Below are 16,699 nucleotides of genomic sequence, written 5' to 3' on the forward strand. Positions count from 1 at the left end.
TTTGTGGAAATGCCAAATAGCCATATAGGTTGTTGGTAGCAGGTTCAGATGTAGGTTTCTTCATGTGTCAAGGGATTTTCCTTCAAGGGAAACCCTATTGGGTGACTCCAAATAGTTAGTTCTTTCAACATTTATGGGATTGCGGAATTGCCTCAAAAATGCTGCTTTGTTCTCTATCAGGAAACTAAGATGTAAGTGTATTTTTGCCAATGAGGATAGCTCTGTTCTTCACTCTGTAGAATTTGGCAGGAAGAGATATGTAACCAACTGAAAGCCAAGTGCTATCTCCTAATATAGGATGTCAAGGGTTTAGATGCTTTAGCCTATTCTGAATTTTTCTCAGCTTTAGCAGAGGTAAGGAAGAAGTTTTGATATGTTTTTCTCCTCCACCCCTTGGATATACTATATAATGTTTCTGCTCTTTGTAAATATTATTTGTTTAATAAATAAAAAAAATTAAAGGCACCAAGGATATTCAGGCAACCTCTCACTCAAGTAATCACCAATTTTGGTTAACATTGCTACTCCCACAACTTACAGTAAAAATAGTTAAGATCTCTAATGAAAGTTAAAACGTTGGCAACAGATAATTAATTAGAGTGCCCTTCTGATAAAATAATATATATATATATATATATATATATATATATATATATATATATATATTTCCAAAATGTTTTGCAATGGCCATTTAATGTTTTCTATATACACTGCACAGTCACAAATGTGAACTACAAATTGCAGGGACGTCATCTCAATAAGTCCAGGAATACAAATCCATTCCACAAACTATGCAAGAGCATTGATGCAAGAAGATTGCGTGAGCGTACAAAAACAATACCCATGACAAGGCCCAAGAATGTAAGGGGAAGTAAATGTTGCATGCTAAAGTGAGCTAATGCAAATGCAATAGCACTAACAAGTACATAGCTCCAGATGGGCATATAGCATGTTAGAGAGGGCAAAAGGAATCCCCGAAATATCACCTCTTCCCAGATAGGTGCACAGATTGAGACAACTATGGCATAAAGAAGCATGACAACTGAATCTCGAGCCATTATTGACTTCTCTACGTGGGAGGCTGTAATGGGAGATGGAAAGGGCAGCAAGTCTAGATTAATTTGTGATAACATGTTCACCAAGGGGAACATCAAGCAACCCAAGCAAGAATCTATATACCAATTTCCTTTCTAGCTGATACGAAACCAATTATTTGGAAGAGGGTGGAAATGAGCTAAGCATCGGTACAATATTGCTAGTCCAACAACTCCCTCCGCAATATGTACATAGCTTGGCCTCTGTATGTCATATTCAATCTAAAAACAAATTGTTATATATATAGGGTCATATATATATATTGCTCGAGTTCTCGTTGCTAAGTTCCTCCCTAGAGCCCCAAGGGTTAGCTCAATTGGTCAAATCAGTGCCTTGTCGATCGGGAGGTCACAGGGTCAATTCTCCTCGAAAGCCCTTGGGGTCAGGTATATCTATTGACCGAGGGGCTTGATCCCCTTCGGGGTCGATCATCCCTGTTCTTACCGTGGACGTAACGGCTACCCAATGACTGCGGGTGTTCGTGACCAACTGAAAAAAAAAAAAAAAAAAAAAAAAAAAAAAAAGAAATATATATATCTATATATATATATATATATATATATATATATATATATATATATATATATATTAGGATTACAAGTAATTATGAGGGTTACAAGTTTTTATAGTGGAAATTTGGGTTTAGTGGGGTTTGGGTCCAGATTTTGAATCTGGGCTCTAATACCACGTGTGAGGCTCCCTCCTAGGGTCCTCTAACTAAAATCTAAATTTCTCTAATTTTAAACACAATAAGATGGGAATTAACTTATTTATATCTAAAAATTGATTTGATGACAATATTTCATTAAAATTTGTTTACCACAAATTTAATAAGCAAGAATTTCATTGCAACCATTTACATAAGTAATCAATAAATAGAGGAATACATGTTCCAATAACTTAGTTGAGATGCTCTTGAGATCTTAACTTTGTTGGGATGCTCCTCTTGACTACCCGACTGGATTTTCCTCCCAGCCAACTAGGAAGTATTTCCTAACCTACAGGTTCCCTAGCCCTCCGAGCCCAAGTCCAACCAGATGTAGTGTGTCCAAGTTTAACAATCACTCTCCAGATCCAAGTTTGTATTCCCTCTTTTATCTCTCCATTCTCACCCTTCTCCTTCTCCACATTCCTTCCCCAACACAATTCTCCAAAACAAAATCAAGACCAAGGATCTCCCCCTCTCCTCTCATCATCCTTCCCTTTTTATGCCTCTTCCTCCCATCCACCTCAACCACCTATCATTAATGTCATGACTACCCCTTCATTCTTTCATTTAGTATCCTTGACTTTTCTTACCATATCTTCTCCCAAGTATATTTGAGAAGACTTTTGGGGATAAGATATAGATATTTAATTTGGAAATTAATTGGAGAAGACCATATCTTCTTCCGAGTAGATTTTGAGATGACACCTTGGGATATGGATATTTAAATTGGAATAAATGGAAGGAGACCATATCCTATCCAAAATTAAATTTGAGAAGACAAGTTGGGAATTGAATAATAACAATAATAAAATTTATATCAGTAAATAAAAATTACAGTTTCACAAATGTAAGTATATACCAATATTTCTTGATAATTATAAGTCAATATTTTTAGGTAAATAAAATTTGCATGTTAAGATTAAGTAGGGCATTACAGGAAAGCAACTGATCAAAACCCCAATTATCTATATTGCATTAACCAGAAGACCGAAGAAGAAAATACAATGCTTGTTCGTCCTGAACAATTCCTGCACTAGTGTAATCTATCTCTCTGCTTCATGAGCAAGCTCAAGATAACACTTAACCAAATCTGTAGCTTGCCAAGACCCTACTTCCTTGCACAATTCCTGGGAGAATTAGCCCATATTTAATTGGGAAATCCACTCTCCATAACTATGCAATCCATCCATAGGCCCTCAACTGATTGCATGCACCATCTTTACAACTCGAAAAATTATACAACTGATAGTACATTGTCCCTGAACTCTAATCTCAACTGGGTCTTCCTCTGAATTGACATGCATGAGTTATTTATGAGTGAATATTCAGTTAACTGGTGTGGCACTGAGGATGCATTGGTGCTCGTCCCCACTACTAGACCTCCTACTAGTTCCTCCAACAATTAGAACTAGTTTAACTGATTATAACTCAGTTAGACTGAGTTATCCAATTACAACTCAAAAGAACTCAACTTGGGCCCCTAAAATTTAGGGATCACTCTACATTACTCTCATTAGAATTCCAAATCGAATTTCCTAAGCTAACTAAGTCAACTTAAGTTAGATAACTATTACAAGTTGCAATGAGAATATAATTACAATTTAATTCAAGTACAAATTAAATTAGAATTTCTAGATGTTATTTTTAACATTTCTTGTTGCTATTTTCAACATTTTCTTCCCCTTTCATATGTCTAAATTGAATAATGCAACACTGGTCTCCCATGAAGTTGAAGAGGCCCAAATATTTCCTCCCTTGCAATTATTACAGTTCCTTACAAAGAAACCACGAATGATGTTGTATGACTATATAATGATTTGATCAACCACACTTTTGTCTTTAGTTTCGATGGTATTGACAGGGAATCCATCAATGTCACAATGATCTGAAAATACCACAATTTGGGCATGTACTAACGAGATTCCACACTCTTGGGAACGAAAGGCAGTGCTACTAGTATGAATTGGTGTGTTTGCAGCAAGCGAGACATGGGGCTTCGATGGTGTTATAAATGACTTTAGACCCTCCATATCTCCATGGCTGCATTGATTAAGAAAATCTTGATTTTGAAGAAAGGGCACTAGTTTTTAGACATTATAGAAAATCCATCCATTGATAATAAAACTCCATCTAAATCTTCAGGTTTCATTATCTGCTCTGCAGAGTTGAAGATTCATATATGCAACTCCTCTAAATCTTTAGGTCTCATTATCTAATCAGCAGAGTTGAAGATTCATATATGCAAATCCAGTATTTTCAGAATTTGAAGCTTAGCTCCCCAAACTCTATATAGGGTACAAACTAAATATGATCAAATCGAAAACATGTCCCCTTTTCATAAATACACAAGAAACTATATTTTTTTAACTGGTGATGCCCTTCTTAGCTCTCATTGGATCCCAATATAAAAAAATACCTAGTTAGAGAGTCAAGATTTTCCTATCTCTGATCATAAAACCATTAATGACCAATTCAAATTTATCTTAACCACTGTATAACCAACTCAAATAAACTAAGAGGTGATTTGAGATTTAGTTTCTATTACTTGTGGGAGTATCAACTCTAGAGAGGATCTAATAGATTGTTATAGATTTCCAATCCATCCCCTCCATTGCTAGTCTAACTCTTGCTAGATATGGGATGCACATAAGAGGTTGATGCCCTGCCCAAAAAAACCTACTTGTTGATTAGACTCTTGTTTTCAGTAATGTTATTCCAAATGGTGGCCCCCTTTGGGAATCTGTCTGTCCCATTTGATAACAATGTCTATTAGAAGGATTCTTCTAGTACCAAGATAAGCATTTGTTTGTCCAAGGACCAAGATTCTAGTTTCCATTTTAATTTACTAAGAATACCTCTCCAAATCTTATTTTTTACCTATGAGTCAGCCAAAGGGGATCCAAGATAGGATCCCAAGATATTTGGGACCTAGGTCATAGGATCCTTCTTATTAGGCCTAATTCCATATTTAGAAAAAGCACAACAAATTTCTATCAATTAATGTCCTGACCAGATGCGTTCACAAAAGTTTTGATGATTTGAGTATGAAACACTGTCATATTTATCAAACATATAGTAAAGGTTATGATCTATAGCAGTTTTGGTGAAGCTTAATTTCATTAAGTACTCCTTTCTGGAAGTACCAAGCATGCAGTGCTTATTGAAGCTTGTACATGGCCTTGTTCAAGTTTCATACATGGGTATCCCAACTGTGTACCTCAAACTCCCTACATTAATTGTTGTACACTTCTTATCTTTCCATTCACACATGCTTTATCTCATTTTGATATAAAGGGCAATTGAAATAATATGTAAGAGACATAAAAGTTGAAGCCAAGCATCACACTACTCCCAGGTTGAAGCTCAGAATATTTCCTCTCATCTTGTAGTTGTTTATGATCAAGATTCATGCAAAGTTATAATGGTAATTGATTGTGATAGGTTATCTAAGTAGGATCTCATGTGTCCATAATTTGATCTGGTTTTTTGATTAGTACTTGTTTCTCAATTTGGTTGAGCATCCTCAAAGAAAGATCAAGTTTGCTTGTTAGATCATACCTTCTTTGGGTTTGGATGTGTTTCCATGTTGTAACATTGAGGTATTAGATTCTTGGATGCTCTCATTGCTCTACAGATCCAGACATTGTTTTTTGAGTCTTTGTGTGCTCTTGTTTACCCTCTTAATTAGGTTTAAAATCATATTTCTTTTTAACATAGCTTACTTTTGCACTTTCAAGTGCTATTGCATTTTTCTGTTCATTATTGATGTTAGTTTGGATGCGTCCTTCAAATTAGATGAATTTTATAATACTTGGATTCTCAAGTGACAATTGAGAAAGTGTAAGATTTCTTTCATTGTTTGGAAAAGGAAAAATATCTATTTCCCTACTTTACATAGCATTCATTGAACCAAAATATTTGCATCTATCATATAACTTACATTTTTTGGATTGTGTCTAAGTTATTTTATGCACGATCAATTACCATTACAACTTTTCTTATGTTATTACCCTAGCCTTAGTGCCACTTCTAAATGACTAGTAATTTTATTGTATGTTTTTCTCTTATGTATCCTCATTTATTATTGGCACTACAGGTTGTTTAAAGTTAAAATTTAAATGCCTAATTCTAATATCATGTTATTGTTATCTTATTTTTCAACTATTGTAAGCATAAAAATGGTGCAAAAGTGGATCATGTGCATTGAGGTCTCCTGTTATCCTAATCCGGGACGAGCACTCATTCAATTTGTGCTTTACAATAGTGCAACCAAACATGTTTTGCATAGAAATAAATAAGTGCAGGGAAAGACTACAAATAACGAGACATACAACAATTTCCTTATCGAAGGGCTGAAAGAGGCAACAAATATTGGTGTTAATGATATCACCATACTCACAAATTCAAAGTTAATTTGAAACCAAATGAAAGCTACATATCAAGTTCAAAAGGAAAATCTCAAACCGCTTTACAAGGAAGCCAAAGACTGGAGTTATAAATTTCAATATTTTAACATAAAATACCATGTAGATATACAAAGAATTTCCATTCATCCATTGTGTGGAGTTGTGAATGATGACATAGGGTCACCATCTATTACACCAGAAGTCATTGAGAAACAGCAAGATAGGTCATCATTATGGGAATGCATGTTTGTTGTCATTTTTGTGGGGTCTCTCATGGCATGGTTCTTCCATTAAAAAAACCCATTAATGTACTTTTTCCCCTAACCTGCAAAGATTGGGTTCTCTTGTATGGGTGACAAGTATATGGAAAAATGTGATATATTCCATGTATATGGAGAAATGTAATATTTGCATGGTTTGTGAATAAATAATTGAATGTTGTTGAGGTTATAAATATTTTCTTTTGTGTTATTTTACCATGTTAGTGATTTGGATTTTCTAATGCATTGAGGAAATTATGTCTAGATTTAAAGTTTAAATTAGTCAAGGGGCCTAAAAATGTTAACATTAATATGAAAATGTTCTATTTTGTGAGTTAAAACACAACACCTAGCAACCTCCATCGCCCTCTTTCATGTTTTTTATTGGAATTGGAAAATTACGCTTAAATTATAAGCAAGAAAACAATATTAAAAACATTAAATCCAATGACTTTCAGATCCATAAAATTGAACAGAATGTGGGGATTACGCTATACATTTAAAACTTCTTTTTAAATTTTGCACAACTATTGCATTCTACAAACCATAATTTTATCTATCAAATATAGGCTTATACTCACCTTCAAGTTGACAATCCAAAATTTTATCCATAGAGTATAGGGATAGTCTTACCTTCAAATTTTCAATCTAGAAATTTTATGTATGAAGTACAGATTAAGCCTCACAATCCATGTTTAGTCTCAATTTTCACATTGCAGTGTGTTATGTTTCCTTGGCATTTGAAAATTGCAGGAAATATGTCTTAAAATGTTTTTATCTCTTATTTTTGTGGGTTTGTTTCAGATTTTGATTTATACTTTTAGCCATAAACCAATGAAATAGGTGAAATGTAACTTAGTGGGTTTGTTTCATAAGTGACCCTGAAAAGATATAAATCAGGTTGTCTCAATCACAAACAGGAGTAATATGTCAATGCAATTACTATTATGATGAATCTATCCAAATGCTATGTATTATTCAAAACATCCATACTAGTCTTTATGTTGAGAAATGGCAACAAGAAATTCCAGTTTAATTTGTCCTTAAATTAAATTGTGAATTAAATTCGAATTCTATTCTCATAGCAACTTAAAATAGTTAAATTAAGTTTATTAAACTTACTTAACATAGGAAATTCGAGTTGGAAGTCTTTTGGAAGTCATGTGTATGTTCTCCCTACTTTGTAGGAGTCTAGTGTGAGTTAATTGTGAGTTGTAAAATAGAAGACTCTGTTTCATGAGTTAGTTCAGTTAAATTAGTTCTCAAACTGATTGAGAGAACTAATAGTGAGTTAACAGTCTGTGGTGACACTAATGAACTCCACCAGTGCTACTCTAGTTAACTAATTTACTCATCGGAAACTCATGCATGTCGATTCTAAGAAAGACCTAGTTGAGACTAGAGTGCAGGGACAATGTAATATTTGTTTTAGATTTTTATGATTTGCACTGATAGTGCATGCATTCAGGAACTGGCCCTTGAGGGATTGCACTATTTTTAGAGGCTTTATTTCCCTTTAAATACAAGTTATCCTTCATAGGAATTAAAAATTGGAATAGAGACTTGGAGAGCTTGTGAAGAGGCTAATATTTGGCCTTGACCTTATTTATGAGTTGGAGATTGAATTTTCTGAGTTTTGGGATTGTTCTAGAGAGAAAAAGCATTTCAATTTCATCTTGATTTTCCAAATTAATACAAAACAAATAGTGGGATTTTGAGCTGTGGCTTTCCCCGGATATTTATTGTGTTATGTGCCTTTGCTTCTCTTCCTTTATTTATTATTGTTCGCTCGATGTTTATGGGCTTCCGCTATAAAGAGTAGAAGTATATTCTTGTCTCATTCTTTAGCAAATTGCATTAGCTTGTGAATATACAGGATTTTCTACATGGTATCGGAGCAAGATTGTTTTTGGGCCGAGAGTTTGTAGAGAATATCTGAAAATTTCCGTGCAAAATTTTCAGAAACAAATTTCAGACTTGGATTCCTTGGGAAAAGATACCCAAATTAAAAAAAATAAAAAAATCAGCTGAATCAGAGTTCAGATGAGGGAGATATCACTGATTTAAAATCAACTCTCTAGAGGAGATTTTGAAGTTTTTAGTTTCTGGGCTATAGGTGAAAGTTGAATTTGCAATACATACTTCAGGATCAACAGATGGCATTCCATGGGTTGAGACTTGAGTATGCCTTGGAAGGAAACTCGAATTTCATAGCCTGGAGGGACAGGATGGAGGTTGTGCTAGAGGACAATGTCTTGAAGGAATTTGTTGAACAAACAATTCCTAAGCCAAAAACTATCGATGCACAAAACTTGGCAAAGTGGAAGAAGTGTGTGGCGAAGGGAAGGCAGATAATCCTTGAGGGAGTTTGAGATCATATTGTCTTGAGTCTCCATGGAAAGGAAAGCCCGCATGATATGTGGAAAACATTGACAAACTTGTATCAGAATAGCAGTGATCATAGGAAGTTGGCACTGAAGGATAAAATTTATAAAATCAAGATGGAGAAAGGCAAGACGATTCCAAAGTACTTGACCAAGTTCACTCAATGTCGGGATGAACTTGGAAGTGTTGGTATCACGGTTTCTGAGGAGGATATGGTGAGCCTTGCTCTTCTTGGACTCCAAAGTGTTGGCATAGTTATCATGACTCTGTCAATTGTCAGGAGAAGTTTCCAGATTGGGAATGACTATGGTCGGATTTGATGCATGATGATATCAAGAGGAACACTAGGGATGGCTCATCATCAAAGACTGATGATGAAGAGAATTGTTCCTTAATGATTAAGGCGAGGAAGGGGAAAGATAAAATTTCTCATTCCAAATCAGATTCTTATCATGGAGGTAAGAAGAAGGACATGACGAAAGTTAAATGATTTCATTGTCACAAGATGGGTCACTTTGCTACAAATTGTCCATTGAAGAAGTTGAAGGAGAAGTCCCCAATAGGAGCAACGGGTGAGGCTTTGGCCTCCTAATTCGATTGGACTTTTCCCTCATTGCATGCATGGTGTCTTCAATGATGGGAAGTGTCTGGTACTTAGACAGTGGAGCTTCTTTCCACATGACTGGTGACAAAGAGTTATTCAGTGAACTGGAGGAGAAAGATTTAAAGATGCATATCAATATGGGTGATGATGGTAAGTATAGTGTTACTGGTGTGGGCATTATTACTTTTCAGAGGGAGCATGCAGCTCCACTCACCTTGAAGAATGTTATGCATGTACCCAGACTGACGAAGAACTTGGTATATGTTTCCATGCTTGAGGATAGAGGCTATGATGTGATCTTTTCAAAAGGAAAGGCATTCCTTCGACACATAGCCATGGGTCAAGTAAATAAGATGAGGTTTCGAGTTTAGAATCTCTATAAGATAGAGGTAGAGGATTATGCTGCTTTGAGTTCAAAAGTGAAAAAGATGTTGAGCCAAGACGTCAACGAGTTGTGGCACAAGCGATTGGGCCACTTGCATCATGGGGATTCGAATATATTGCAGCAAAATCTCTACCGATCTTCCCAAAGGTGCGCTTGAGAAAGTTGATACATGAAAGGGTTGTACTTTGGGAAAATACACCAAGTCTTCCTTTGGAGATAGAGACAGTCAAGCAGATTCTATTATGGAGAGAGTCCATTCAGATGTGTGTGGACCATTCTCGACAACATCCATGGCCAAACATAGGTATTATGTTATATTTGTTGAGGACTAATCTTGCAAATGTTGGGTATTTTTTATGCAGAAAAAGGATGAAACTTTCACAAAGTTTTGTGAGTTCAAAGCATTGGTAGAGAAAGGGTCTGGAGATAAGGTTAAAGCTCTACGAAGTGATAATGGTGGTGAGTATGTCTCCAATGAGTTTAAGAACTTTTGTGGAGCGGAAGGGATTAAACGAGAGTTGACGACACCCCATAACCCTCAACAAAATGGGGTTGTCGAGAGGAAGAATAAGAGCATAGTAGGGGAAATAAGGGTGATGTTGCATGATCAGTGCCTACCACTAAACTTGTAGGCTGAGGCATGCAACATAGTGGTTTATGTTCATAACCGTAGCCCACATCGGATACTTGAGATGAAGAAACCAGAGGAGGCGTATTCCGGTAAGAGGCTAGATGTTGGTACTTCAGGATTTTTGGGTCATCGGTTTATTTCCATGTGACCAAAGATGCATGAAAGAAGCTTGAGCTAAAAACAGAGTTGGGGATATTTGTGGGGTACACTGATACACCCCACAACTATAGGGTGTAAATTTCGACTATTCGGACGAAATTGGTTTGCAGGGAGATCAGGTTCGATGAGGAAAAGGCCATGCGAGCAATGTAGTCCAAACCTGTGTGGATATCCAGAGCAGGTGGGGTGGGAGAAGGTGACAGTTCAACAGATTGGTTCACAACTTCTCCCACCTCATCTTGCGGAGCTAGAGCTATTTGATGAGAAGAGGACAGAAGGTCACCTGTGATAGAAGCCTTGTCCGTCTTAGATTTGGAAGCTCTAACACCGAGGTATGATGGGAGGGGTTTGAATGATTCTAACTCATGTGGATTTTTAGATACGTGAATATGATACTAAAACCTTTCTTTGAGAAATTCCCAATCAATTTCGTTTTCTGGGAACTGAAAAGTAAGATTTTGGAAGTGATCCCAAAATTGTGTAATAGATTCATCAGGTGCTTTTCGTAATTGCAATTTTTTTTTTATTAAGTGCTTTATGGTCAAAATGGAATAAATCATCACCTAACTCTCTGATAACATGATTAAAAGAGTGAATATAGGTTGCGGACAATTTGAGACACCATTTCTTAACATGCCCTTTGAATGTGTAAGCGAACAACCCATAGGCAATGTCATCCTAGGGGACTTCATACCTGTCACAGAAACCTAAGAAGGCAACTTTGTGTGTTAAAAAGGCTATTCTGCCTTCACCTTTGTATTTGATTTGTGACAAGTCATTGATGACATCCTTTGACACTTTGAAATCATGTGCATGAGAAAAACATGTCAGAGTTGAGATTGTAATGTAAGTCATGAATGATGTGCAGAGATTCAAAACAAACTTCGAGGGCTCAGCTTGTCATCTAGCCCTCCTTTTACCGCCAGAAATGTTAACGATGTTGGTCCCACCAACATGTCAAGGGGATATCCCTAGTAAGAAGTCCCAACTAGACCTCATACCATTTGGAGTAGGAGTCCCAAGAGTGGGTGGTAATGTAGTGCCTTGACCGTAGTAGCGTGCAGAGTTAAATATGATAGCTTTAGTCGGAAGAAAGTGTGTGACCTTGTAGCGAGTCAAGTGAGATGCATGGGGGTTCTAACACACAGAGGGGAAAAGGAAGTGTGTCCCTTAGAAGCCTATAATAGTATGCAACATGAAAGGAACACACGAGTGGAATGAAATCACAATATGGAAGTGGAATAGTCCACAAACCAAAGTGATGGGTTAATCCAACAACACACCATCAACAAGATTCATACAATTGTATACAAAATAGTTCATACACAAATGCGTAATTTAAATAACGTACATTTCTAAAACAACCAGAATAGTCCAACTACAATAACAACATATGCATGAAAATGTGTTGGCTCAATTATATTATTAAGTGAAAGTTCCATCCATACATACACCATTGACAGCCACTAGCCCCAATAGTGGAACATTACAGTCAACACCGCTTGCTCCTCCAAAGATATGTACTCACTCTACAATGTGGAGTAGCCAAGGCACATCACAATACTCTCCAAACCTTCTCTAAGCAATGCCTAGCCAAAATCTTGGCTCCCAAAAGCTTGTACTTTGAGGAGGTTCTATATATAACAAAGGGTGGGGTGACCCTTGACATTACCATTTGACTCTTTGACTACACTCATGACTCTTCAACTCCTTTACAAATAAATCTTTAAATTACATAGTGACTGTTCACATTCCACTAATGACACTTTGAATTTCACTTACAATATATTTACAAATAATCATACAATTTCCACATATACCCATGTAGGACAAAATAGGATTGAGCCAACCGAACAAGACAAACATTATGACTCAAAATCTTGAGGAAAGACCAACTCGACAACATCCTCTTGATGGTCTTCGGTGACGAACTGATACCAAGCTTGGTACTACGCTATTGTGTCCCTGTACTGTTTGGTGATGTATTTATGGAAACAAACTCTTGCCTCCATGGCTTCTGGGTATATGGTTCTAGAACCTTTGTCCAACTCATCTTGGAGCATGCACAACATTTTCTTGAGTGTGGTTGGACCACCGATGTACTTCTGCATGTTTTCTACGCTCAACTGCAAGTCATCGCTAGTGGCCTCTCACATCAACTTCTCCATGTACCTGTCAACCTCCAGCAGGACTTGGTTCTTCTTCATGGCTTGAATGAGGGATCTGATTGAAGGGATCTTGTGTGTCCTCACTATGACATCTAGACTCTTGAACAACTGTGCATAGGAAGCCTCAATGATAGTGATGAGCGGAGGGAGTTGCTCATAATTCTGGATCAACATCTGAATCTGTGCTTTGTCTAGCTCTGCCCACGGCTTCATTATATTATGCAAGTAAAGTGGGGCTTCCTTCTACCTCATTGTCCATTCCTATACATGCGTAATATCAACATGTATGTCTTTGAGAGTTTGGACAATCTTAATGAACCTCTGCTAAAAACCATACAAATGGAAAACTGCCTTGTGTACTTTGACAAATCTGCCATATAGTTTCCGTGTGGTTGTCTCAAGAGTTGATACTTCAACAAGTATGGCTTTCCTCATATTTTCCATACTAGATCCTATGGAATGTTCTATCTTTCTCCTAGCCTCTTGTGAATCATTTTCCATTTAATCATTCTCTGCTAACATGAACTTGACAGTTGAACTCGTGGCTTCTGCATAAGCCTTAGAGGCATTTGCCATGGCAGCTCGATGTCTTCTAACATATGACACAATCACCCTTTCCTCTATATGTGTAGGTAACGAGTGATCATCCAAGAGATTATTTCTCCACTCTTGTACAATCCTCTGTCGTGACTCATAAAATGACAGATTGTACACATTTATCACCATATTATCATCAAGGAGAACAACCTCTCCTAGCCCGCTCGGTTCTGGTTCTGATTCTGAAGGTGGTGGAGATTGTGGTACGACCTCAAATGTTCTTGGCATGAGTTCGGTATCTTGGTTCTGTGGCTGTTGTTCAACCTCATGTCCCTTGCTTCGACCATTTGCTCAATCTGCTGAGCAAGTACCCGAACCTACACCTCCTCACCCTCTTCTTCATCTGCTGGCTACTCTGACTCTTCAACCTATATAGGTGCAGCTTGCTCTATCATTGAACCTTTCCTTTCTTCCTATTCGTGTTTATGCTTCTCTTCCCTCTCTCTCCTTCTTAGCTCATGCTCTTCTTTCAACTTCTTCTCTGTTTCCTGCAACTTCCTCTATGCATCCTCCAACATTTTCTTCTCTCTCTTCCTCCATTCTACTCTCTTTATGTGTTGTTTCCTCCTTCCCTCCACTTCTAAAGCTACTCTCTCAACAAAAGGATCCTCTCTGAACTTGTATCTTTTCTCAGTCTCAGGGTCTTCAACAACCTTCCTCTTTCCTTTGTCCTACACCAATTTTCTACTCACTACTGCTATTTTTTTGCTTCTTGTGGTGCTGGTGCCTGCAGAGCAACTTTCCATTCTATAGCCATGTTGACCAGTTCATTGAGCCTAGAGGAGTTGTAAAAATACCTCCATGGATCTTCCTCTGCCCAATGAAATGTCACGTGGATCCATGGGTAATACACCTTTGCATAGTGGTTCTTGCATATTGTTATACGTAATTTATACCTAAGGATAAGTATATCTTCCCTAAGTGGGTAGTTACACTTAGAACAACTGAAGTAAAGATGTTTGACCTTTTTCTACAATAAACAGAAAAGATAAAAGAACCTACTTGTGATCCTTCGCTTCCTTTGATCTCCTTTGAGTTTTTCCCGTCGGTCCCGCTCAAATTGAATACGCTCAATTAGTACCTGCCAACATAAATAGAAGACAACAAAAATCAAAGCATATGATCTATTTATTGTAAACAAATGGAATCAACAACATTTGAACATACATTCATCATAGATATAGACACAAGTATTGGAAAAGGAACAAACAACTTTATTGATTGACAGAAGGAGAAGTTACACTCAATGTGGTTTGATCTCGTGTCACTCATCCAGCTTATTCCAACACCTCATCACACATAATAGCAACATCAATCCAGCAGCATAACATTACTTTGAAAATGAATTCAAGTCTATAAACCAACAATATTTCTCTATAATATCCCAATCCCTTGTCTCTATGATGGGAGGCCAATTTATAGATGAATACAAGTGGTTTTTTCATTAATATGGCATTGAATGGTTTTCCATAATTGGATGATTAGTTTCCATGTTCAAAGGGATGAGAGGATAGAGGATTAGATGATCCAAGGCTATCCTAAGTCGAGCTCATCTTGATAGGATAGGAGCTGGGTTCCTTCTAGAAGGCTCTAGAAAGGAGGAATATACTCAGGATCCAATGAACATTTCGAGGATTCTCGCCCAACACAGGCTTGAGTGGGCTTAGGTGCTCTGCAACACAGCCTTAAATGGGGCTACCTACTCTGTAGAGCACTTACCCCTGACCAAGGGTGCGCTGCTGACCCAAGGAAGCACTTCAACAGAGTTTGAAGTCAGGAAACTCTCATGGATGAAAGCACTCAATGAGGTGGCATGTATAGGGCATGTAGCAACTGAATTAGGGTTTGATAGATCTCGTTTACACTGATCTGATCGTCAGGAGTGATGTGCCCAAGTAGACCTATAACAGTTGCCTCCTAAAGCATGAAGTCAAAAATAATAATGTTGAGTGATATGCTTTATGATGTGATGAGGAGGATCTGAAGCAGATGGTGACTTGCATCAATTACAATACATAATATCATGATATATTTGAATTTTTCATGAATTTCTGAGGGAAGGCATACCCATGCTCAGCATATAAACTTTTCATTACATGTACATAAATCAGATAGTCGTCTACAGATATAGACCCATGATAAGATGACCATCTATGTAAAGCCATCGTACATATGATTTAGTACTCTCCTGAAATCGCAGCCCGGATGGATGAAACTAGATCCGGGGTCCTCTATCTCATCAAATAGTTCCTTTAATGTTTTTCTTCTCATTCCTTTAATGTTTAGATGAACACAAAGAAACTAAATGCAAAAATGATAAATCAATGCTTTTCACAAGAAACGAAGACTTTACGGCAGTTTCTTTTTAAGAAAAGTAAAGACTAATCAATGTAAACCAACTTTGGGATTGATTCGACAATGATAAAGAAAACATAAAGAAACATTGAACAAACAAAGCCAAAGTAGGCATGGAAAAGAAATGCTAATTTGGACATCAGGGACAGAGAAACATTTACCATTCAACAAACAAGATGTGAAACAGTTTGGAAAAAATCAAGCAAAAAGATGGGTTTTTGGCTTGACAGGGACCAACGCAGCCCTGAGTGGGAGACAGTGCATTGCAGAAAACTGTCTCTAGGCTAAGGCTGCTCTGTAGCACATTGTGTCAAGAATAACAGTGTGTTGATGCCAAAGAGCACTATCAACACACAAATAAGCACACATTTTGACCAAACGAGCTTCAAAATGACTGAATATAGGTAAATGAACCCAAGCAAAGTCTATTGGTGCTGCTAAAACAAGGGATAACTACCAGGAACGATGGTCATTCCCCAGGGGAGTCGAAAATTTCCATTCTATAACCATGTTGACTGGTTCATTGAGCCTACAGAAGTTGTAACAGTACCTCCATGGATCTTCTGCTGCCCAAGGAAATGTCCCATGGATCCATGGGTAATACACCTTCGCATAGTGGTTGTTGCATATGCAGTGTGGATCATACAGATTTTCATCCTTGGTGGCGAACTCAAACTTCTCTAAGTCCTTGGCCTCGACATCCACATCCTTTAAACTTCGGATCTTGTACAATCCAATCCGCAAAGGAAGAGCAAGCGATGGTACCTTCTTCCTCCTGTGCATTCCTACTGATAACAATGTGGAGATGTGATATGCAACCTCTTGCATGACCAACTTGTCTGTGGAAAACCTTGGTAGCACATGTAGAGGATTCTCTCCACCAAATATCCTGATGAATGTGTCACTAGGTGAGGCATACCAATCTACAATGTTAAGCAATGCCTG

The 16,699-nt window shown here is 37.3% G+C and overlaps 1 pseudogene; it reads right to left on the bottom strand.

Moving 5' to 3' along the window:
- Positions 1 to 708: 708 nt before the first annotated feature.
- On the bottom strand, positions 709 to 1,309 carry LOC149217748 (uncharacterized; annotated as a pseudogene).
- Positions 1,310 to 16,699: the final 15,390 nt, after the last annotated feature.

The sequence above is a fragment of the Pinus tabuliformis genome, chromosome 1_1 (genome assembly GCF_031772625.1).
Source record: "Pinus tabuliformis cultivar Carrire ecotype Pingquan chromosome 1_1, CPIR1, whole genome shotgun sequence".
Taxonomy (NCBI): Eukaryota; Viridiplantae; Streptophyta; class Pinopsida; order Pinales; family Pinaceae; genus Pinus; species Pinus tabuliformis.